This window comes from Petaurus breviceps, unplaced genomic scaffold, assembly GCF_028583685.1.
Source record: "Petaurus breviceps papuanus isolate PSGF00001 unplaced genomic scaffold, PetGlider_PUasm1.0 98, whole genome shotgun sequence".
NCBI classification, from domain to species: Eukaryota; Metazoa; Chordata; class Mammalia; order Diprotodontia; family Petauridae; genus Petaurus; species Petaurus breviceps.
In genome coordinates, this window is record NW_027187460.1 from 22,702,209 (window position 1) to 22,717,022 (window position 14,814).

Below are 14,814 nucleotides of genomic sequence, written 5' to 3' on the forward strand. Positions count from 1 at the left end.
CAAGCATTCTTGATGAAAAAGCAGAGTTGAATAGAAATTTTGACATTCAGATACAAGAAACAAGAGAAGCATGAAAAGGGAAACAGGGAAAAGATATAAGGAACTTATCAAAGTTGATCTATTTACATCACTACATGGAAAAACAATAATTGTAACTTATGCAACTTTTCTCAGTATGAGAATAGTTGAAAGGAATAGAAATGTGTGTGTGTATACACACATACATATATATGTCTACATAGGAGTATATGTTGGCATGTGAATACATATGTGAATGTGTATATATGTGTACAGGTATACATAGATAGAGGGCACAGGACCAATTTAATAGGAAGGGATGATACTTAAAAGGTGAAAATAAGAGGTGAGAGAGGAATATAATGAGAGGAGATGGGGAGAGACAGAATGGAGTAAACTATCTCATTTAGAAGAGTCAAGAGAAAATGGTTACAATGGAGGGGAAGAACAGGAAGGCAAAAGGAATGGGTCAACCTTATTCTCATTGAATTTGGCTTGGGGAGGGAATGACATACACCCTAAATAGGGTATCTTACTCTACAGGAGAGTAGGGGGAAGGTAATGTGAGGGGGGATGATGGAAGGGAGGGCAGGCTGGGGGGCAGGGGAGGAAAGTTGGAAGCACCCACTTTTGAAAAGGGACAGGATCAAAGTATAGAATAATATATGTGGGAGGCGGGATTGGATAGAGGGAAATATAGTCAGTCTTTTACAATATATCCAATATGGAAATGTTTTGCATAGCTACACATGTACAACCTATATTGAATTGCTCATCTTCCCAGTAAGGGTGGGTGACAACGGAGGAAGGGAATGAATCTGGAATTCAAAGCTTTAAAATCAAATGTCTAAATTATATATATATATATATATGTACATATATACTCACTATTATTAATATTATTTTACATATAACTGGGAAATAAGATATACAGGCACTGGGGCACAGAGTTCCACTGTGCTCTATTGGAAAGTCAGAGGGGGTATGGGAGAAAATATGGGAGAGAGCAGATTGGAGGAGGGGATATCCAGTGGCATGGCTATTTTGGGGTGGTAGATAGGGGGAAAAACAGGAAGAAAATTTGTAACTCAAAATCTTGCAGAAATTAATGATGTAAACTGGAAGTTAATAATGCATTTTATTAAAAAAAAAAAAGCTGCTTAGATACCCAGGATGCTGCTGAATCCTTCTATTGCTTCAATTCAGTGAGAAAAGGCCTCTAAGGCTTGGACCACCTATGTGCAGAGCTGTGACTATGGCTTCAAGTGTATCCATCCCTGCTGCTTCTTCATTTGCCTGTTGGCACAGGATTTTGAGGTAGGCAAAAGTGGTAAAAATGGTATGGATGATGTCTTTTGATGAGTGCATATAATTGGATTTAAATGAGGTAGAGTTGTGTGAAGTTGTGTGCCTTTCTCTTCTAGAGTCATTGGAGTCCAGTGCTAAGACAAAGTCAAGATGACTGGTGATGCCTCAGGAAACTGTGAATGACCTTGGCATCTTTGATGCCTAACAAAACTCTAAGCACTCCACAGCACTTGCTTCAGCTGCCTTCATGTCCTTTGGTACAAATTGCTCTTATCTGCTCATTCCACTAGGGGGAGTCTTCACAGACCTGGGGTACACACCCCACCACTCCCAAGTCATGGATTGGTTTGAGGCCTGTTTACCCTAAACCTGCTTTAGCCTATCTGTCAAGATAGTTGACTGGGTTGTGGCCATGGAGCATACTACAGTTATCCCAGCCATAAGCGAGAGGTGGGTAAATTAGGTAAACACCAAAGGTAGAAAGCAGCCCTGAAAACCCCTCAGCAATCCTCACACTAGAGATACTAGTCTTCCCTGAACACAACCTACACCCCTTAGAAAACCATTTAAGCAATAGTAAATGGCAAAACCAGGTTACATTTATTAGCACAGGAACTTTGCACACCTAGCATGCTCTGCCCATTCTCTAAGGAGACGAGTGACCAACTTTCTTCCCTTTTCTTTAGGACAGAGATTGGGCATTACAATAATAAATGTTTGTTGGATTTTAACTTGAACTAATTATCAGTGTCTTACCTGTGAATGTACCACTGACTAAAAAGTAAAAAAAAAAAAAGATTGGCAGATTGGAAGGGTCAGGGGAGAAGGAGTGAGAATTTTTCATGGGCCAATGAAAGCTGAGAATATCTGAAAACATTTGAGAAGTCACTTCTCTTTGTTTAAAAAATATCCTTCATTCATCTCTCAAGAGTAAGGTTCTTGAGCTTAGTTATGTTACAGTGATCACAATCCTCTCTCTTTCCCCACCTCCCCTATCCCTCAGGATGCTGGTGTTTGTTTGACTAATACTCACTTCAGTCGGCAGCAGCTGCTCTATTCGTGGGATTTTTATGGCAGGAAATGCAAAGGACTGTTGAATCCTGGTCCTTGAAGAGTTTCTTGTATTTTTTTTCTTTAATAGGGTGACAATCAGTTAAGGACTATTAAGCTTCATGGCTGAGATATGATCATGTTGCAGCTACTTTTACCAGTTCTCAGTCAGTACAATATAATGATGTCTTGAAAATTTATTGGGACAATTAGAAGCAAACAGTTACTGTGACCCTCAGCTATTTCAAAGGCATTTAAAAGGTAAATGCCTGGTAAAATCCTTCTCTTCTTTTAAAACTCAGCTCAGATATCACCTCACAAAACCATGCTGACTGAGGTCCACTACAAATAAATGTTACATAATTTAAACTGGGTCCTCTCTTTGGAAAGGTAATCCTTTTAAAACTACAGAATCAATTTACTATTCCCATTCACACCAACTTTTCCCACACTTTTCATTCCTTCTCAAAACTCCCACATCTCTCCCTCCTCCCACTATCTCAGCTGGAAACCTCACTTTTTATTTCTTTCGTAAAATAAATTTTATTGCTGTACTTTGTTTTTATATCATCAAAATTTCTCCTGATCTCCTCCTTTCCCATTCTCCCTTAGCCATTTCAACATAATCAATAATATTTTTAAAGAAAAAGAAATATAATCAGTAAAACTTATCAATACATTGAATAAATTTGAAAATATATGCAATATACCCCATCTGTGGGACTCTCACTGCTGCAAAGAAGTGGTATGTGGGTATTTCTTCATGTTTTCTTTTGAGCCATCTCGATTCTTTGTAATTTTATAACATTCACTATTAATTATCTTGGATCATTAAACAAAGTCTGTTTATTTTGTTGAAGTTATTTTCTGTATTCTATTTTTTTAAACTTTGCTTTCTTTACCCCACATCAGATGATGTAAATCTTTCCAAGCTTCTCTGTATTCTGCACTTCTTATAGCACAGCAATATTCCAACATATTTGTGTACCACCATTTATTTAGGCATTCCCCAGTTGATGGTCATCTACTTTGTTTCCTATTTCTTGTTATCACAAAAAAAGTGCTGTTACAAATATTTTTAGTATATATGTGGGGTTTCTTCTTATCAATGGTGTTTCGGAGTATGAGCCAAGTATAATCTTTGGGTCAAAGACTAGGGTCATTTTAGTCATTTTATTTGAATATTTTCAAGTTGCTTTCCAAAATGGTTGTAGTGATTCAAATTTCTACCAATAACTCAACAGTATGCCTAACTTCCCCAGTCATCTCCAACAACAACAGCATCTATCTTTGTCAGCTTTGCAAAACTGAAGGGCATGAGGTGAAATCTGAGAGTTCTTTCATATGCCTTTATACAAATGCAGTTTATTATTAGTGATTTGGAAACTTGTTTCACAATGGTGTTAAGGGTATTCAATTCTTCCATTGAGTGCCTTCATATCTTTTGGTTATATACAATGAATATTATATATACACATACAATATATGTATATATTATATATACATATGTGCATATATGCATATATAATATCTTGGATACAACATCCCTATCAGAGAAATTTGACACAAAGGTTTGTTTTTTCCTCATTAAACCCTTTCTCTTCTTATATGAGGTGCATTAATTTTGTTGGTAGAGGAACTTTAAAGTTTCATATAATAAAAGTTATCTATATCTATCTTTTGTAACTACTTCAGTCTTTTCTTTCGTTAAGAATACATCTCCCAGGGGTGCCTAGGGGGTGCAGTGAATAGAGCACCGACCCTGGAGTCAGGAGGACCTGAGTTCAAATTCGGCCTCAGACACTTAATACTTACTAGCCGTGTGACCTTGGGCAAGTCACTTAACCCCAACTGCCCTCCAAAAAAAACGCAAAAAAAAGCAAAAAAGAATACATCTTGCACCCACAGCTATGAAAAGTTTATATGTTTCTCTTCTAATTTTTAAAGAATGATATGGTATTTAAAAATAAGTGTCATATTTCCATTTAGAATGTATTGTGGAACATGGTATGAAATGGTGATTTAAACCTTATTTCTCCCAGGTTACTTTCCAGTTTTCCCAGCAGCTTTTTCTTAGTGGGGTGTACCTTCTTAACTAATTTATTATTTTCAGGTTAGTTAGAATATTCGGGTTAGTTAGAATACTGGATTATTGAATTATATTGTTTTTTTTTTTGTAATTTTCCCTTCTTTAGTCTGTTTCATTGATCTCTCTACTTCTCTTTTTTTTAAGCAATTGGTGTTAAGTAACTAGCTCAAGGTTACATGGCCAGTTATTTTGTGTGAGTGTTAAGTGTCTGAGGCCAGAACCAAACTCAGTTCCTCCTGACTCCAACCCGGTGCTCTTACTCACTGCGCCACCTAGCCACCCCTGATCTCTCTACTTCTTAACTAAAGCTAGATTGTTTTGATGACTGCACTCTGGAAGGTCTGTACCTCTTTTAAAAATTATTTCCCTTGTGAGCCTAGATATTTTATTTTTCCAAATGAATTTTTTTTTCATTTAGACACCATGGTTTATTGAAACACAGTAAAGTGAAAAATTCCATCAGAATTAGTGTATAATAAAATTGGAATCAAAATGTTTTACCTGCTGGTCTTCACCCCAAACCTCCTTCAAACTTATAGTTCATAACAAAGATGGATTAAAGTGATTGAATATTTTGGAACCAGGAAGGATAAACTCCACAAAGAAATGGGACGGGGCGGGGGGGGATTGGCTTACATCTCCAGGCAGCTCTCAGTCTGGTGGCTTCAGCACTGGTCCTGTTCCTAAATGGCAATGCAGGTCTATTTCATCACTGCCACATCTTGATCTTGATGAAAATCCTACCATTCCAGTTCTCCAGGATCTTCCCCAACTCATTCCTTGCAGAATCAACCCAGTTTGGGCAGCAGTAGCAGCTGAAACCTGTGAAAAGCAAATGACTGGGGGAGACATTACTACAAGTTTCTTTTACCTACTTTTCTAACATTTCTCCTCCCCAATCAACCTTCTACAGAAAATGTATGTTTCACCAATTCTGGCCTACAAATCTTTCCTGAGTGATGAGTTAAATATTTCTGTTTCTGAGCTGTTTTTCATGTGGTTCTCTGCTCTCCATCCTTCCATTTCCCAATAAGAATTCTGTCCTTCTTTCTTTCTTTTTTTAAATTTTTCTTTCAGTCACTGAGCAAGCATTTATTAAGTATTGCATCTCAGACAATGATACATTGGTGATGAAAAGAAAGACTAAAACATAGTCCCTGTCCTCAGGAAGCTCACACTCCTTTTTTCTATTTTTTCTACTGAAAAGCAATTATTTTCCTTATATTCATCTTCCCTTACCAACTAAACAAAAAAGAGGAGTGTATGGGGTGTTCAGGGAGGACCAGTACTTCTGGTGCAAGGGCTACTCATTCACCTTGGGTGTTCATCTGATTCACCGAACCTGTGGCTTCAAGAAACTGCAGCATGGGCAGTGGCCGCACCCAGGGAAAGCCACCTCAACAGATTAGCTAGACCAGGTTGAAGGTTACCAACAGCCTCAAACCATCAAAGACCCCAGTGGAATGGGTACATGAGAATGCTTTGTTCCAACAGTCAGAAAGGAGGCTGAAGCAAGCATTGTGGAAGCACTTAGAGCTTAGTCAGACATCCAAGACACCAAGGTCCTCCACCGCATCCCGAGTCATCCTGTCATCCTGATTTTTGTTTTGCCTCTGAACTTCAATGATTCTTCTCATGCTTCTCTTGCTTCTTGTATCTGAATGTAAAATTTTCTATTCAACTCTGGTTTTTTCAGCAAGAGTGCTTGAAAGTCCTGTATTCCACTGAATGACCATATTTTCCCCTGAAACATGATACTCAGTTTTGCTGGGTAGGTGACTCTTGGTTTTAATCCCAGCTCCCTTGACCTCTGGAATATCACATTCCAGGCCCTTCAATCCCTCAGTGTAGAAGCTGCCAGATCCTGGGTTATCCTGATTGTGTTTCCACAATATTCAAATTGTTTCTTCCTGGCTGCTTGTAATATTCTCTCCTTAATCTGGGAATTCCGGAACCTGGCTATAATATTCCTAGGAGTTTTCTTTTTGGGATCTTTTTCAGGAGGTGATCGGTGGATTCTTTCAACCTCTATTTTGCCCTCTCTTTCTAAAACATCAGGGCAGTTTTCTTTGAGAACTTCCTGGAGGATGCTTTCCAGGCTCTTACTTTGGTCATGGCTCTCAGGCAGTCCAATAATTTTTAAATTATCTCTCCTGGATCTATTTTACAGGTCAGTGGTTTTTCCCATGAGATATTTCACATTGCCTTCTGTTCTTTCATTTGTTTGGATCTGTTTTAGAGCATCTTGATTTCTCATAAAGTCATTAGCTTCCATTTGCTCCAATCTAATTCTGAAGCAATGATTCTCCTCAGTGAGCTTCTGAGATTCTTTTTCCATCTGGCAAATTCGACTTTTTAAGGCATTCTTCTCCTCATTGCCTTTTTGAGCCTCCTTTGCCATTTGAGTCAGTCTATTTTTTAAGGCATTATTTTCTTCAGTCAGGCTGTTGACTCTCATTTCATAATTTTCTTGCATTGTTCTCATTTCTCTTCCCAATTTTTCCTCCACTTCTCTTATCTGCTTCTTAAGGTCCTCTATGGCCTGTAACCAGCTTGTATTTTCCTTTGAAGCTTTTGGTGCAGGAGTTCTGACTTCACTGTTTTCCTCCTGTTCCATACCTTGCTCCTTCTTATCCCCAAAATAGTAGTGTAATGTTGGAATCTTCTGTCTGCTTTGTTTCCTTTGCCTGCTCATTTTGCCACTCAATGATTTGACTTTTGGGCTTTTTGCCACAGTAGGACTCTGCCACCAGACAGGGGAGTTTTCGTCCCAAATGCTGGGGTTTTCTCAGCTGCCGGAGGTATTAGATGGGTGCCCTCTCTGAGGTCTCCACACGCTCTGGCAAGCTGGACACACACCCCAGGACCTCCACCCCAGACTGCAATCCAGATCCATGCAGGTTAAAGCAAGAGCAATTACCCCTCAGACTGGTGCTTGGTCCCCCTACACTCTGCAGGCCAGGAGCTGAAGCCGCCACGTGCTGGCAGGCTGTGCTGGTGTCTCAGCGCTTTCTCGCCCCGGGGGTAAAAGCCACTCACTCCCACTTACTGGCTCCCAAAGTCCAGACTGCACTGGCCTCTCACCTTGTCCTTTGCATCTATGTATTGATAAATCTGGAAATGGCCACAGCTGCTGCTGATCTGGAGTCCCTCTGGCTGGTGGCTGGTCAGGCCCGCCCTGGCACTAAAGCCTCGGCGGTGCTGGGCTCGGCTCCCAGAGCTCTGCGCTGGCCAATTCCTGCCGGCCTGCCGGGCTGTCCTCAGCGGGAGGTTAGCTTCTCTGTGTCATTTTGTGGGTTCTGCAGCTCCAAAGTTTGTTTAGAGTCCCCTTTTTACATGGATTGGGGAAGGTGGAAGCTGGAGCCACAGGAGGGTCGTGCTTCTACTCCACCATCTTCCTGTCCTTCTTTCAAGGCAGATCAAGGCACAGGTTGTTGTTTACCCCATCCCATGGAAATCTCTTGTTCCTCTGAACTCTCATATTCTTTATTACTCACAGATCTTATTTGATACTTTTAAAAATCTTTTGCCATGTTTCACTATTTTAAAAAATGTGTTTATTTCATTTGGAACTTAATAACTAAAGCAAGCTATTACATAACAAAGGGAAATTAAAAAAGGATTGTACATGAAACTACAAATGCATTATGTACTAATTGCTCTTACCTTTAAATGTATGATAGTTATCTAGCAACTTTCTTGTTTTTTTTTCTTCCCTCTCTTCCTCTAGCCTAGAGACAGTTACCATTAGACACAAATATGTACTTATAGTATCATTTTTTCACCTATTTATACATCATCTCTCTAGTCAGCACACTACATAAAGGCATGTGCTTTTTTATATCTTTATTCATCCACTGACCCCTACCAAATACATTGAAGGAAGTCAAAGTAAGATATATTATTGATAGATAGATACAAAACTTATGGGGAAAAATATTCAAAGGCATTATACAAAAAGAGTTGAATTTAGGGTAGTACCTACTTAAAAAAATAAAATCACTAACTTTGATCTGACACAGGCAAATTCTTTTTTTGTAGTTTTTTTTTAAATTTGCATCATTAATTTCCACAAGATTTTGAGTTACAAATTTTCTCCCCAATTTTCCCTACTCACCACCCCAAAACAGAGTTCCCACTGAATATCCCCTCCCCCAATTTGCTCTCCTTCCCCCATTTTCCCATTGACTTTCCAGTAGGGCACAGTGGATCTCTGTGCCCCAGTGCCTGTATATCTCATTTCCCAGTTACATGTATAATTAACAATAATATATATATATATATATTTAAACATTTGATTTTAAAACTTTGAATTCCAGATTCTTTCCCTTCCTCCCTTGTCACCCATCCTCACTGGGAAGATAAGCAATTCAATATAGGTTGTACATGTGTAACTATGCAAAACATTTCTGTAATGGATATATTGTGAAAGACTGACTTTATTTCCCTTTATGCTATCGCACCCCCACTTGTTCTATTCTCTACATTGATCATATCCCTTTTCAAAAGTGGGTGCTTCCAACTTTCCTCCCCCCCCCCAGCCTGCCCTTCCTTCCATTATCCTCCCGCTCTTCCCCTTCCACTCTGCTCTCCTGTAGGGTGAGATACCCTATTTAGTGTGTATGTCATTCCCTCCTTAAGCCAAATTCATTGAGAATAAGGTTGACTCATTCCCTTTTGCCTTCCTGCTCTTCCCCTCCATTGTAACAATTTTTCCTTGTCTCTTCTATATGAGATAGTTTACCCCACTGTGTCTCTCCCCATCTCCTCTCATTATATTCCTCTCTCACCTTTTAATTTCACATTTTAAGTATCATCCCTTCCTATTAAATTGGTCCTGTGCCCTCTGTCTATGTATACCTATATATATATATATATATGCACACACTCACATATGTATTCATACACCCATATACCCTCCTATACAGACATATATGTATGTATATATAGCACACATATACATATACACACATATATATATACATACACATACTCATTTACATATACATTTCTATTCCCTTCAGATGTTCTCATACTGAGAAAAGTTTCATAAGTTACAATTATTGTTTTTCCATGTAGGAATATAAGTAGTTCAACTTTGATAAGTTCCTTATGATTTCTTTTCCCTGTTTATGATCTGCTTTGCTAAAGGAAAGCAACTCAGTATCGGTTAACAAGCTTACTTTAATCAATCAAACATATCATTTACCTTGTTCAGGGGAAAGTCAGCACCCCAAACTTCAAAATATACAGAGGTTACAATCATAAGTTACAAGAACATTTCAGAAGACAGGTTTCCAAACTGTACAATCATTGCATACATCCATGCCAAATCACAGTTGTAGAGAGGGAAGCATCAAGATCTGGGTTTTTCAAAGCTGGAGGGCTCTCAATGGCTACCCAGAGTCTCATCTCGTCAAATTACACAACACTTCTCAAAGTGAGCCCCAAAGCAAAGCCTCACATCAGGGCTTATATAGCCTTCTCCTGGCTCAGAGTATGTAACAACTTTCTTGACCCACCGCCCAATCACAAAGTATCTCCTGAGAAAAAAGCCTCCCACCACAGGCTTCAGGTGCACTTAAGCCTAGGGGCAGGAAAGATCTAAAAAATTTACATTCCTACAACAACCTTCTCAAGCTTCTTTGCTTCTTGTATTTAAATGTCAAATTTTCTATTCAACTCTGGTTTTTCATCAAGAATGCTTGAAAGTACTTTATTCCACAGAATGAATATATTTTCCCCTGAAACATGATACTCAGTTTTGCTGGGTAGGTAATTATTGGTTGTAATTCTAGCTTCTTTAACCTCCAGAATATCATATTCCAAGGCTTTCGATTCCTCAATGTAGAAGCTTCCAGGTTCTGAGTTGTCCTGATGGTGTTTCCACAACATTGGAATTGTTTCTTATTCTCTGCTTGTAATATTTTCTCCTTGATCTGGGTACTCCAGAACCTGGCTATATTTCTAGGAGTTTTCTTTTGGGGATCTTTTTCAGGAGGTGACCAGTGGATTCTTTCAACCTCTATTTTGCTCTCTGGTTCTAAAACATCAGGGCAATTTTCCTTGAGAATTTCTTGAAGGATGATTTCTAGGTTCTTTTTTTTTTTTGATCATGGCTTTCAGTTAGTGCAATAATTTTTAAATTATCTGTCCTGGATCTATTTTCCAGGTCAGTTGTTTTTCTAATGAGTTAATTCACATGGCCTTCTATTTTTTCATTTGTTTGGATCTGTTTTATAGTATCTTGATTTCTCATAAAGTCATTAGCTTCCATTTGGTCCAATCTAATTCTGAAGGAATGATTCTCTTCAGTGAGCTTTTGAGATTCTTTTTCTATCTGGCAAATTCGGCTTTTTATGGCATTTTTCTCCTCATTGCCTTTTTGAGCCTCTCTTGACATTTGAGTTAGTATGTTTCTTAAGGTATTGTTTTCTTCAGTCTGGTTGTTGACTCTCATTTCATAACTTTCTTGCAGTGTTCTCATTTCTTTTCCCAATTTTTCCTCCACTTCTCTTATTTGGTTTTCAAAATCCTTTTTAAGATCCTCTATGGTCTGTAACCAGCTTGTATTTTTCTCGGAAGCTTTTGGTGCAGGAGTTATGAATTCACTGTCTTCCTCCCGTTCCATGCTTTGATTCTTTTTGTCCTCAAAATAGGAGTGTAAAGTTGGGTTGGCCTGTTTGCTTTCCTTCCTTTGCTTGCTCATGTTGCCACTCAATTACTTGACTTTTGAGCCTTTTGCTACAGTAGAACTCTGCTACCAGAAATGGGAGCTTTATCCCAAACACTTGGGTTTTCTCAGTTGCTGAAGGTATGAGTTTGGTGCCCTCTCTGAAGTCTCCACATGCTCTGGCAGACTGCTCATGCACCCTGAGATCTCCACCCTGGATAGCAATCCAGATCCAAGCAGGTTAAAGCAAGAGTGATTACCCCTCAGAATGGTTTCTTGGTACCTCTGCAATCTGCAGACCAGGAGCTCTGAAGCAACCACAAGGCAGCAGCTGCAGGGCTGTGGCACCTCAGCTGCTTTTTACCCTGTGTGCAAAAGCCCTACTGCACTCTGAATTCCCAGGTCCCAAAGTCCACACTGCACTGACTTCTCACTTTATCTTTGGCATCTATGGGTAGATAATTCTGGAAACCACCACAGTTGTTGTTGATCTAAAGTCCCTCTAGCCTGTGGCTGGTCAGACCCACCCTGAGGCTAGCTCAGGCAGGGCTCGGCTTGGCTCATAGAATGCTTTGCTGGCTGCTTGCTGACAGCCTGCTGGTCTGTCCTCAGTGGGAAGTTAGCTTATCTCTGTCATTTTGTGGGTTCTGTAGTTCCAAAATTTGTCTAGTGTCAGTTTTTACATGAATTAGAAGATGTGGGAGCTGGAACTCCAAGGAAGTCCTGTTTCTACTCTGCCATCTTGACTCTGCTCCCTTTTCAAATGAATTTTGTCATTATTTTTTGTTATTCATTTTATAATTTAATTGGTGTGGAATTAAGATTGCAAATTAATTTTAGCTGAATTTTCCTTTTTATTACATTGGTAAAGTTCAACTATGAGTATTTAATATTCCTTCAGCTATATTATTTATTCTTTGTTTCATAGCTTTAATAGATTGGTTCTCAAATATTTTATTCATTGTGTAGTTATTTGGAATGGGATTTCATTTTTTATTATTATGTTTGATTTTGTCATTTTTATAAAGAAATAGTATTGATTTTTGGGAGTACATTTCGTAGCCAATAATTTTTCTGAAACTATTAATTTCCTCAATTTGTATCTTTGTTTATTTCCTAGGACTTTTTTGTTGTTGTTCAGTCCTTTTTTCAGTCATGTACAATTCTTTGTGACCACATATGGGGTTTTCTTGCCAAATCTACTTCAATTGCTTCAGTGACTTGCCATTTTCATCTCTATTTGATTTTACAGATGTTGCAGAAAACCGAGGCAAATGGGGTTAAGTGACTGCATAGGATCTGTGCGTCTGCAGTTGATTTTGAACTCAGGTCTTCCTGACTCCAACCCCAGTGCTCTATCCACTGTACCACTGAGCTGCCCCATGAATTTCCTTAGTAAATCATCATATCATCAGAAAATAAGGATAATTTCATCTTCAATTCAATAGACATTTATTAAGCACCTATTCTATCCCTGGCACTGAGATACAAATAAGTAAAAGATGGTCCCAGCTCTCAAAGAGCTTATAATCTGTATAGTTTATAATCTTGTATAATCTATATGTTTTATAGTCTATGATATAACTGAGCTAGAACAGTGGTGGAGGGATTAACAGGATATACCTACCATGGGAGCATCAGGTTCTGTGGAATCCAGATCCAATCTGTGGAATCCAAACCAAGCAGAAATACAGATGGAAAGTGGGAGCATTTCCCTTTGCATTTGTATTTACGTGTTTAATTGCTTTCTCTTATCTCATAGCTACTTCTAGAATTTCTAGTATTATTAACAATATTAAGTTGAGTGGGCATTCTTGCTCAACTTCTGTATTAGAAAAAGATGCTAGTCCATTCCAATTTGTATATAATGCTTGCTTTCAATTTTATGTGTATACATTTTATAATAATAAAAAAGGACATTTAGTGCCTTTACTTTGTAGGGTATTTTTTGCATATTTGAATGTTACATTTTGTCAAAAGTTTTTTCTCTATCTTTTGAGAAAATAATGTGATTTTGAATGTTTTTGCCTAGATTATGATTAAATACGTTTGTTATTTTCCTATTACTGAACCATCATTACACCCCTGCTATCAATCCAATATGGTCATAATGAATAAATTGTTAGATGAATTGCAGCAGTATATTTGAATTGATTTTATCTAAATTTTGTTTATTATGTTAATTAGAGATATTGGTTTAGTATTCTGTGGTTTATTTATCTCTGAATTAGATATAAGATCAAAATTGTTTCATAAAAGGTATCTGGTATGGTGTTTTCTTACTCAGTTTTTGAGTATAATATACTTGTTACTAATTATTCTTTAAAAATTCAGTAGAATTCTCCTGTAAATTTATCATGACAGGTATTTCCCCTTTGATATTTCTATTAGAACTGACTTTTCCTTCCTTCTTTCTTCCTCCCTCTCTCCTTTCCTTCCTTCCTTCCTTCCTTCCTTCCTTCCTTCCTTCCTTCCTTCCTTCCTTCCTTCCTTCCTTCCTTCCTTCCTTCCTTCCTCGCTTCTTTCCTTTTGATTGAATTACTTAAGACCGCTGGTCTTTTGATAGTTTCAGGATATTCTATTTTTGAAAGTATTCCCCTTTTTATTGTGTATTCTTACGTTTGGTAGCATATAACTATGAACAGAAGTTTCTGATTATTCTTTTTATTCTTCTGGTTTTGTTGGGATATCACTTTTGTTTACTATTTTGTTGATTTGATTTTTCTGTCTTTTTTAATCAAATTGACTAAAGGCTTGTGAATTTTATTAGTCTTTTTAAAGAATTGGTTTTTACTTTTATCTATAATTTCTAGTCTTTTTGATTTCTAGTTTATTTCTCCTATAATTTTATGTAATTTCTTTTGTGCTTCCTTTGGTTTATTTATGTGTTGATTTTCTAAATTATAAATTCACATTCAATTTATTTTCCCCCTACTTTTCTATTTTGTTAATGCATATTTTGGGGGGAAAAATTTCCTCCCTGGGGACTGGTTTAGCCACATCCCATAATTATGGTATATTTTTTCATCATTATCATTTTCTTTCATATAATTGTTAATTGATCTATAATTTCTTTGACTTGTGTCATTATTTATTATTCCATTATTGCATCTTTATTTGTGTCTGTCTCTTTTTTCTTGTGTTTTCTGAACTGATTTACTATGATTGTTGAATTTTAGCCTGTAAAAGATGTTTGCTGTCTTTGCCTTTTTAAATTTAACTAAGATATCTATGTATCCTGATACAGTCATTTTTTTTGTAACAGTCCCATGTGTTGCTGAGAAACGTGCTCTATTTCAAGTGCTCTATTTAAAAAAAAATCATAACTTTTCAGCAGTGGTTCCTCCAACAATTTTTGTGTTTCTATTTCCCATTTGTTTATATTTTATATTATATTGTTAGATTTATCTGAAACTGAAAAAGGACATTGTTTCCCACTATTGTTGTATTATTGACTATGCCTTCTTGTAATTCAATTTAAAAATGAATTTAAATGCTAAGGTATTTGGCACATATAAATTTATTATCAATATTGATTTGTTTTCCATGGTTCCTATCAGCTTAATATAGTTCCTTTGTTTATCTCTTTTTGTTGTGAATGTTTGTTTTTGCTTTCTCTCACAGTTTAGTTACAAACCCTGCTTTTTTTGGATTTACATGATGCCTAGTAATTTTT